Below are 8,520 nucleotides of genomic sequence, written 5' to 3'. Positions count from 1 at the left end.
TTCGAAAGTGACACTTGGAGAAGGTGCGTTCCCAACCCATATGTCCCGTGGGGCGAATGGTCCTGGCTGCCTGCGCAGGGGGCAGGCTGGGGTAGTGCTGCATAGAAAGACCAGGGGCAATTGGATAAGAAGGCATCTCAGCCCACAAAAGAGATATTTGCTCCTCCGTCGCCCCTCATCAGCTGCAGGAGCTGAAAGAAAAACCAACGGATGCATATTCCTAGCCATGAATTTCATTTGGCCAGTCGTAGGCCTGGGGACATATGGTTCCCCCCCCCCCCCCAGGAGGCAGCCGCTGACGACTGTCGTCTAAGGGCCTTCCCACCTCATCCGTGCTGAAGTGCTTTTCCTTCACCCTCCACTGGCTCTGACGAGTACCGCTCCCTTTTTTTGGCCCTTTGTGAATGAGAGAACCACAGGATGGGACGCAGCTCAACACTGAGTAAGTTGGGATTGAATGGATGGGAGGACCCCGCCCTGTGGGGAATGCAGAGAAACTTCACTAAACCTGGTGGCAGGGAAATCAAGTATTCCCTCCCTCCGCTGCTGCCTACACCAGCAAATCAACACCCATCTCACACATACACATGCACCCACACATGCTTTGGCCCCTGGTTTTTAAGCCCCATCGCTAAGATGAATTAAATTGTCTGTGTCATTCATCTATCTCATCTTCTTTCCGGAAAACCCCTCCGCATTAAACTAATGCTTAATCCGAATTAGAGCCCATCCAAGGCATCTAAGCGCCGCTCGTTACTTGCTAAAGCAGGATCTCTCTTGCCCTTTCAAACAAGCAAAGGATTTCAATGAGACCTCCCAGGACAGGGAGGGGAACGGGGTAAGAATTTCCCTTTGTAAGCGATACGCTCCTTTTGAAGCTTCTGTGTGTCTAGGTAGGATTAGAACTGCCTCGTTTCCTCCTGGTTCCCCGAAGGTTTCGCCTTTGCAGAAGCGCGCCGAGGGAATGGGATTAGTACTGCTTGGTAAATTGTGTTTCCTCCAAAATTAGCACAGCATGGACCCGAGTCGTTCTCACGTATCCCTCACTCCAACCTATAGCCCTCCCGTGCCCACCTCTCTCCGTTCTGCCATCACCCTGGCCCATGCCGCTGTCATCTACCAACATCCACCGTCCTCACTCACAGACACCCCTGCCATCCCTTCCTAAATTGTCCTTCTGCTCCCACTCTAGCTCCCCTCTAGTCTCCACACCATCACCAGAGTAATCCCAGCTCCGTTCCCACCCTTGCCCTGCAGCTCCTTTTCAGCAGCTCTGCGTCTGATTTAAAACAAAACCCATAAGCGTCCGACTTCAGCCAGGTCACGATCTCGCGGTCCGTGAGCTCGAGCCCCGCGTCGGGCTCTGGGCTGATGGCTCGGAGCCTGGAGCCTGTTTCCGATTCTGTGTCTCCCTCTCTCTCTGCCCCTCCCCCGTTCATGCTCTGTCTCTCTCTGTCCCAAAAATAAATAAACGTTGGGAAAAAAAAAAACAAAAAACCCAAAGCCTCTGCCCCGGCTAACAGAGCCCTGCTTTATCTGGCCCTTTGGCCTCTCTGAGCTCATGCCACGACCTCTCCTTCCCCTTGGTGCTGTGTCCAGCCACACTGCTCTTCCTTAAGTATGTCAAGCTTGGTCTTGCCTCAGGACTCTTGCATGTGCCGTTCCCTCTGCCCAGAATACCTTTCCCTTATATGTCACCTTGGCTTGTTTTTCTCCTTATTCAGGTCTCGGCTTAAATCTCGCCTAGAGATGCCTTCTCGAACCTCCCAGTTCAACTAGCTCCACTTCTCGTCTCCACCAAGTTACCCGGTTTTGTTTTCCTCGTGACTCTCAGAACATTTTCCTGTTTATATATGTGTTTGTTGATTATCTGATTTCTGCTTCTGAATGTAAATGCCTACAGGACAGAGACGTCGCCCCCACAATATCCCCAGAGCCCAGAACAGTGCAAACACTTGGATGAATGATTGACTGACCAAGGAAACCCCTCAATATAATTCTCCTTTGCAGATTTCCACCTTTGGCTAATAGAGGGCAAGTTCAAAATTCAGATGAGTGGTTCTGTGCATAATAATGCCTTATCTTCGCAAGGCACTGTCTCCTGAGAATCTCCCGGCAACTCCCCATGTTGGGAACAGGCATCGCATCTTGCCAGGGCTCAGAAGTTGAAATGACTCACCCAAACCTCTCTCTCGTACACACACAGGTGAGGTCTCAAATCCAGGTCTTTGTTTACAGGACGTAAACGCCAAGAGGACAGAGACTTTGCCTGTCTCATCCCCACAGTATCCTCAGGATACATAATATCCTCAGCAGGTATTTGCTGGAGAAATGAGGGATACATGAATGAGCAAACTCCTGGGTAGAAGTCTCTCTGTGAGGCGGAGGCACAGTCTAAAACAAAGCCGATTCCGACCTTTCACCCCATCTGGCTGCTCTGCTCTCCGTATCCAGAGGACACTCCTCCCCTCTTGGCCCCTGGATCCTGGGTCTGAGAAGCTTCCAGCTCAGGAGGCGTGTGCACCACCCCTCCCAGCCACTATGCTCACCCTGTCCTTGGGACTCCAAGGTTTAAAAATTCAAGGCTTGGGGGCGCCTGGGTAACTAAGTCGGTTAGGCGTCTGACTTCAGCGCAGGTCATGATCACACAGTTTGTGAGTTCGAGCCCAGCACCGGGCTCTCTGCTGTCAGGGCGGAGCCCGCTTGGGATCTTCTGTCCTCTTCTCTCTCTGCCCCTCCCCTCCCCCACTGGTTCTCTTCTCTCTCTCTCTCTCTCTCTCTCTCTCTCTCTCTCTCAAAATAAATAAACTTAACAAAATTTTCAAGGTTTTCACGAGGCCAAAGTTCTTGCTTCTCCACATGGTCTGCGATGCAGCAGTTCGGAGAAGCAGTTCTGAGAGCTTGTTAGAAAGACAAGAGTTTCAGGCCCCCAGGAGTGCTGAATCAGAGCCTGCATTTGAACTATATCCCTAGCTGAACTTGGTGCCCATTAGCACTGCAGGGTTCGGAGCTACCTTTATCTGGCATTCCGATCTCTATTTTGCTTGTGAAATACCTGAGCCTTGGGGCCCCATCAGCTCTCAGGCCCTCCTTCTGAAGCACAGATCCTTTGGCGGCTGTTTTGAGAGCAGGTCTAGGAAAGAGAACTAATATCCAAATCCCGTGAGTCACTCATTCAGTAAACATTTATTAAGCACTTACGCTGTGCAAGGCACATGACTGCTCCTGAGGACACAAGCACGGGTAAGACAATATCTCCCCCGCCCCAAAAAACCGGGTAAACAAATGATGTATAATGCTAATTACACATTGTAAGAAATACTAGTCCGAAGGTGTGCTTCTGATAACAAAGTGTGATGGGTGGGGAGGTGGGATGGGGAGACTTGAGAAGGAGCGATTCAAAGTCCTCTTGGAGGTGATGTCTAAGTGAAGTCCTGCAGGGTGGAGGGGTTGCGTTGAAGTCTGAGGTCGGGGAGAGGCGGCGGGGTAGGCAGATACTTTCTCACTGAGGAGGCAATGGGTAGGAAGACCCTGCCCCAGAAGAAGGGGCTTGCATTGGAGGAGGGCCGCAGTGTGGCTGGAGTGCACAGTGGAGAGAGGTGGGGGTGGGGGCCGGGGCCAGATCCCATAAGGCCTATGGGCTTGAGAAAACAAAAGCAGTTTTTTGGCTTTTTTAACATTTATTTGTTATTGAGAGACAGACTGTGAGCAGGAGAGGGGCAGAGAGAGGAGGAGACACAGAATCCGAAGCAGGCTCCAGGCTCTGAGCTGTCAGCACAGAGCCCGACGCGGGGCTCGAACTCACAGACTGCGAGATCGTGACCTGAGCCGAAGTCGGACGCTTAACCGACTGAGCCAGCCAGGCGCCCCGAGAAAACACAAGCAGTTTTATCTCCAGGGCCATGGGCTGCTGTGGGAGGGTTTGGCAAGGCAAGGGCAGAGCCAGATTTCTGTTTGACCCCAGCTAACATGGTGGGGTGGGTGTTGGGGGGAAGGAATTGTAGCAGGTGGAGGCAGTAGCAGGGAGGGTGACCGCAAGGAAGCAACGCTGAGGCGGGGCAGGGGACCGGGCGTTCCCCTGACTTGGTTCTCACCACAGCCCTGGAGACCGGTGTCCTTGTCCCCTCCATACAGAGATAGCAAGTGTACTGTCTCAGAGAGGGGAAGGGACTTCCCCAAGGTATTGGCAGGCCACGATGGCCAGATCTGGCACAATAATGGTGATGATAATGACAGTCTCCAAAGTTTATTGTTCAAATGCTGCTTTTTTTACGATTGCCTCACTGAAGACTTAACCTCCGCCCCGAAGATGGGGATTTCATTTTTTTATCCCTTCTGACTGGTGAGACAAACAATATTCAGAGCTGAACTGAAGTGGCCAAATTCACTCACCCAGAAGTGGCAAAGGGACAGAAATCCTGGGGTCTCACCCTAGAACTATGCCCCCTGTCTCTGGGGTATGAGCCTGACTTCTAAATCCAAGTCACCTCTAGTACCCAACACCACGCCTGGGGCCACCTTTGCCTACGTTTTGCCGCTTATAAGGGCAAAGGGGAAATAGCGGAGGAAGGGAAAATCGTATTTGCTGGAAGGCAGCATGACGGAGCTGTCAGCTGGCAGACTCCAGGCCTAATCTCCAGCTCCTCCCCTTCTTTTCCTGCTGATTTCCCTAAAGTGAAAGATTCTTGGCTCATCTAAAACTCCCCAGAACACCAGGGTTCCAGGGCACAGTCCCTGGGAGTTTGTGTTCAAATCGGTAGCAGAGTCCTGACCCTCTGTGCAGGGTATGGTTCCCCACCGTGGGAGGAATCCCGTTCCCAACGTGGAAGAGAGACAGCAAGAACAGGGCGCAGCAGCGGCACTTGGCCTGGAGTCGCCACACTTTCCCCGTCACCATGGCAACCCTTGCCGGCTGGAGGGGACAGAATGCTGAGAATACGCCGAAGGGAAATGATGTAGGACAGCGGCAGCAAGAGGGTTCCTGCCTGACGCACGCACGGCCACCCTGCCACCCTGTCCTGCCCCCAACCCAGCACAGGCACCAGCCCTTTCTAAGTGCACAGAGAGTAATAATAAGAACAGCAGTCGTTCGGATGCTAATAATGATGAACACGTACTGAGGGCACTAACTGCCTGACGGAGACAGATCAAGGCGCCCAGAGACCCCACGTCTGAAGGTCGTGGAGCTGCGCTCTCCGTATTAACTCAAAGGGGAAAATGACACAAAATAAATACACCGAAATCCAGGAAAGATTCCAATTTTCTGCCATCGTGGGCAACTACTTGCCATCATTGCAAAATGTCCCCGTCCCAGACGAGAGAGGAAATGGTGTGGACGGCTGTGGCCCCAGCTGTTTGCAGCGTGTGTGGAGGGTGGGGCTACTGACCTCTGACACAAAATTGTATTTCTTAACTGAATTCCACTGCCCGCCTCTTCCAATTCTTCCCACTCCCCCTACTATCCACCTTCACCCACCCTCGTTCCCCCCGCCCCGGGACCCGCCCCGGGACACCCCTTGGGGAGCCCTGCTGATTCTGACGTAAGTAGGACACTTTAGGGGACTAAATCTGAGTCCCCATTTGCATCCTTTCCAGTTTTAGAGTGTCGAGTTTGCTCTTTGTTAGGCTTGAATTCTTTGGGGGGCAAAGAAAAAGGAAGTTGCTGATGACTGTATTTGGCTGTGGCCTTAATGTCTCCCTCAGAAGGGTGTTGCTGCAAATCTATGTTCAAACATTCTAAGTTGGTTCTTCTAGGCTCTCTAGCATCACATCTGTTCAGAAACAGCTGTTCAGGCTGCAGCAATGATCAAAGCTGTGTATTCCAGAGCTCCGGTGCTCTAAAAATGGCAAACACTTCTCTTTCTCTTTATATACATATATATGTACATATATGTATATGTATATATTATATATGTCATATATATTATATATGGATATATATCATATATGATATATATGATATATATGGGGTATATATAATATATATATGTGTATATATGTATATATGTGTATATATACGTATATAATCAAGAATATATATTCTCTGCAGAAATCTATTTTAATGATTCTGACATCTCAGTCCAGAAGCAAAATATTCGTGTGCCATTTTAAAATTCACCAGGAAAATTCGTCAGTAAGAAGGCCTCTCCCTGCTCTTTTGGATTTCAGAGCTATTTTTTTTTTTTTTTTAAGTTTTTATTTCGAGACAGAGAGAAAAAGAGAGGGGGGAGGGGCAGGGAGAGGGGAAAGAGAGAGTCCCAAGCAGGCTCCACACTGTCAGCGCAGAGCCCGATGCACGGGACTTGAACTCATAAACCGTGAGGTCATGACCTGAACGGAAATCGGATGCTTAACTGACTGAGCCACCCAGGTGCCCCAGGACCATTTTTTTTAAGTTTGTTTATTTGAGAGAGAGAGAGTTTCTGTGCACCCACGCGCAAGCGGGGGATGGACAGAGAGAACCCCAAGCGGGCTCCGTGGTGGCCGTGCAGAGCCTGACACAGGACTCAAACTCACCAACTGTGAGATCAGGCCCTTAGCCGAAATCAAGAAACACCTAACCAACTGAGCCTCCCAGGAGCCCTGGATTTCGATCATTTGGAGGAGATTACAAAGACTTTGCAGTCTCAAGAATGAGATGCGTGAGGGGAGGCTTGATTTGTACGATCTCTATATAGAACATGTTCAATTATAGTTCTATAGGAAGAAATAAAACCCTTTCTCCTGGGTGAGAGTTTCTTTGAATCTAAAAAAATATATCAGATGTATAGAGGTATATAATATGTATGCAAATCTGTCAGTCTGTCTGCCTGCCTACCTGCTTATCCATTCACCCATTTGTCCATCCATACACCCACCCTATCTGCCCATCCATCCGTCTAGCTAACTAGATATCCTTTCTTGACACCTATGTGATTCGGTTGGTCGGGTTTCTCCTTGGCTTCTCAATTTAGGAGATGACGTAACTACAACCAAAAATAGCCATCACAGCATTGTTAAAGACATCCTTGTCAGAGACAATCAAGGGCAATGATTTTGCGATGGATTTGTAAAATGGTATTCTTTCAGTATCATTTCTTTTTAATTTTTAATGTTTATTTTTTGAGAGAGAGACAGAGCACGAGCGGGGGAGGGGCAGAGAGAGAGAGGGAGACATTGAATCTGAAGCAGGTTCCAGGTTCGAGCTGTCCGCACAGAGCCCGACGTGGGGCTCGAACTCACAGGCTGTGCGATCATGACCTGAGCCAAAGTTGGACGCTTAACCGATTGAGCCACCCAGGCGCCCCGCAGTATCACTTCTTGGTGAAATTTTAATGCAATTCCTCTTTGATTGGTTGGAAACTTAAAAGGGGGTCGGTGAGGTCAAACAGGACCTGGGCGTCTGTGTGCCTGGGTTGGAATCCTGGCTTTGCAGACTGGTTAACCTTTCCGAACATTAGCCACACGAACAGTACCTACCTCCTGGCGTTGTGGGAGGTTGAAAAGAGGAAACGCCTATAGCAAGCGGGATGCCTGGCATCTGGTAGGCACGCCATCCATGCTAGTTGATGGGGGAGCGTTAGGCGAGCTGAGGGGCCGCGCCCCCCCCCCCCACTCCCACCCCCAACCAGGTGGGATGTGTGCTATTCCTTGGGCGCTCCTGGCTGCCCAAGAATGAAGGAAAGGGGAAAATCAAATGGTTAACTGATAGAGATCATAGTCCCGCAGGACCTCAGTCTCCATCACCCCTCCACAGTGATGTGGGGAACGAAGGCAGAAGGAAATGGCGGATAGAACTAAATTTCCTTATAACCGGCTGCCGCCCATTGACAAATACTTGAGGCTGGCAGAGTAAAACGTCCAGGAACTCCTTACTGTCTTAATGCTTTGCTGGAAAAGAAAAACAACCTTAGCCTGACAGTAGCCAGGCCTCCAGTATCCTGGGAGTCTTCTTTAATATATGAAAATCTCACCGGAAACTTCCCCTGGACTTTACCTCCCCCCAACCCCATAGTATATACCCAGTCTCTCCTCGTGGTCCCCGGGGCAGCTCTTCCTGCCCACGGGTCCCGTCCCCGTGCTTCAGTAAAATCACCTTCTTTTGCACCAAAGACGTCTTCAAGAATTCTTCCTTGGTCTTTGGCTCCAGAACCCCACTTTCACTCCAAAAAAAAAAAAAAAAAAACACCTCATCACTAGCTGTTGTAATTGTTATTTTACTCGAGAACTGTTCGTGATTCTGGAACTGGGGGGTTCATGGTGCTGGAGGAAAGGGTCTTCCTTTGGTCTTTGTTGCCCGCCCCAAACTGATCGGTCTTTCACTGGTGGTTCAAAGAGAAAAGGTATGCATTAAGAAGTCTGCAGCTCCTCCAAGTGAATAGGAATGACACTTCAACTCCCTTGCCCCTACTCCTGGAGAAGTCCGCCAAGTCTGGTCACTGAACCAAAGACACACACTTAGGGAAGCCAGTAGATAGACAAGAATCGTAGAGATGGCCCAGACCCAATCAAAACTCCCACCTGCAACTTTTGTTTTGTCTC

At 50.1% G+C, this 8,520-nt stretch overlaps 1 long non-coding RNA gene across 1 annotated transcript; it reads left to right on the top strand.

Annotated features, from left to right (window-relative positions):
• The first annotated feature begins 364 nt into the window (after positions 1-364).
• On the top strand, positions 365-1,874 carry LOC121011221 (uncharacterized). Its single transcript, XR_005781544.1, has 2 exons — positions 365-442; positions 1,725-1,874. It is a non-coding gene; the product is annotated as an uncharacterized LOC121011221 (long non-coding RNA).
• The last annotated feature ends 6,646 nt before the right edge of the window (positions 1,875-8,520 follow it).

This window comes from Herpailurus yagouaroundi, unplaced genomic scaffold (assembly GCF_014898765.1).
Source record: "Herpailurus yagouaroundi ecotype Mexico unplaced genomic scaffold, PumYag 29, whole genome shotgun sequence".
NCBI classification, from domain to species: Eukaryota; Metazoa; Chordata; class Mammalia; order Carnivora; family Felidae; genus Herpailurus; species Herpailurus yagouaroundi.
This window is presented reverse-complemented; position numbering and strand designations above follow the sequence as displayed.